At 42.6% G+C, this 2361-nt stretch overlaps 1 pseudogene; it reads left to right on the forward strand.

Annotated features, from left to right (window-relative positions):
- LOC136628884 (heat shock cognate 71 kDa protein pseudogene) lies at window positions 1-1161 on the forward strand (annotated as a pseudogene).
- Window positions 1162-2361: the final 1200 nt, after the last annotated feature.

Below are 2361 nucleotides of genomic sequence, written 5' to 3' on the forward strand. Positions count from 1 at the left end.
ATGGCAAAGCACACACTGTCATCCAGCACCCAGGCTAGCATTGAAATTGACTCCGTATGAAGGCATTGACTTCTATACCTCAATCACCAGAGCTCACTTTGAAGAGCTGAATGCTGATTTCTTCAGAGGAACCCTGGACCTAGTAGAAAAGGCTCTTCGTGATGCTAAGTTTAATAAGTCACAGGTTCATGACATCGTTCTGGTTGGTGGCTCCACATGCATCCCTAAGTTTCAGAAGCTGCTTCAGGATTTCTTCAATGGAAAGGAATTAAACAAAAGCATTAACTCTGATGAGGCTGTAGCCTATGGTGCAGCTGTCCAGGCTGCTATCTTGTCTGGAGACAAATCTGAGAACATGTAGGACCTCCTTCTGCTTGATGTCACCCCTCTGTCTCTGGGTATTGAGACTGCTAGTGGAGTCTTGACTGCCCTGATCAAGCATAATGCAACCATTCCAACAAAGCCGACACAGACCATCACTATCTACTCTGACAACAAGCCTGGTGTCTTGATTCAGGTATGAAAGTGAGAAAGCCATGACAAAGGACAACAATTTGCTGGGCACATTTGAGCTGACCAGCATTCCTCCAGAACCTCATGGTGTTCCACAGATTGAAGTAACATTTGACATTGATGCCAATGGCATCCTGAATGTTTTTGCAGGGGACAAGAGCATTGGCAAGGAAAACAAGATCACAATTACCAATGATAAAGGTCATCTGAGCAAGTAGGACATTGAGCGAATGGTCTAAGAGGCTGAGAACAGAGTTGAAGATGAGAAGCAGAGGGAAAAGGTTTCTTCCAAGAACTCCCTGGAGTCTTATGCTATCAACATGAAGGCAACTGTTGAAGATGAGAAACTCCAAGGAAAGATCAGCAATGAGGACAAGCGGAAGATACTTGATAAATGCAATAAGACTATTAATTGATTAGACAAAAATCAGACTGCAGAGAAGAATGAATTCTAGCACCAACAAAAAGAACTTGAGAAGGTCTGTAACCCCATCATTACTAAGCTGTACTGTGTTGGTGGAATGCCCGGTGCCTTCTCAGGAACAGGTGCTGTTCCATCCGGTGGTCCTCATCTGGACCAACAATTGAAGAGGTCGACTAATCGTTAACTGGAAATGTATTCCCTGACATCTTTTAGGACACAATTGTTTTAATATCTCTTCCTACTTAATTCCCCACTTAAGCTGCTGTAAAGCTTGTTTTGCAGTATTAATACTTGAATTCACTCCATCAGACACAGAACACCATTGCACTTTACCTAAACTGTAACAGATTGGCCCAGAGAAATAGTCTATTTAACTGGCAAAAAACACAAACCTATTTTTACCAGTAATCTGGATATCTCTCCAGCAGATTTATAGAAGAGCTTAAAACCAGCTATACTTGGGGTTCATGTAACAGCTTTGGGTGCCCTTTTTAAATCTTAACTTAGCAGGAGACCCATGTATAATCAAGCTCTTCAAAGCCACTGTAAGGACGTTTCCTACATCTAGGTTCTATTTTCCACCGTGGTCTGACTAAAGTCCTGTTTGAACACCTATCAGAAGCCCCTATTAAAAATGTCATTCTTAAAACAGTATTTCTGGTGGCCCTCACATCCGCTCGTAGAGTTGGATAGATCCAGGGCTTGTCCACAAACTCTCCCTATATGCAGACTCTGTAAGACAGAATTGTCTACCTTTTGAAATAATCCTAAAACCTCAAACAGAGTTTCCATTCACTAGGCGTCGGAAGATGTGTTCTTCAGTACCTTCAGGCTACTAAAGAGTGGAGAAAGTCTTTCACTATCTTTATCTCATTCGAGGTACAGAACAAGGGAGGTAAGGCCAACAAACTAGCATGGCCCGATGAATAAGACAAGCTGACTCCATGGGTAATACACCTCAGCTGAGCACTGAGAGACTAGTATTTGCTCCTGTCCTAGGTTAGATGTTTCATTGGGGGCTGATCTTTCTTTTGGTCGCAAGATGCTTCAGGTGGTGGAGCCTCCCGAAGGCTTTCTCATTTCTGCTAAAACTATAATGGTGCTATCATGAGGTAGGGGAAAAATTATAATTAATTACTGGTAATTTGATTTTATTGATCACACTACAGCAGAGTTCCCCAACTCCAGTCCTCAGGGACCGCCAACAGGTCATGTTTTCAGGATTTCCTCAGTGTTGCACAGGTGATGTAATTATGGTCAGTGCCTCAGACATTCCACAGGTGTTCTTACCATAGGATATCCTGAAGACATGACCCTGAGGACTGGAGTTGGGGACCCCTGCACTACAGCACCGTCTTTTCCAACTCATTTTATTAGTGTTCTGTCAACAAAAAAAAAATAAATCTCAAATTACTGGTACATAA

The sequence above is a fragment of the Eleutherodactylus coqui genome, chromosome 5 (genome assembly GCF_035609145.1).
Source record: "Eleutherodactylus coqui strain aEleCoq1 chromosome 5, aEleCoq1.hap1, whole genome shotgun sequence".
Lineage (NCBI taxonomy): Eukaryota > Metazoa > Chordata > Amphibia > Anura > Eleutherodactylidae > Eleutherodactylus > Eleutherodactylus coqui.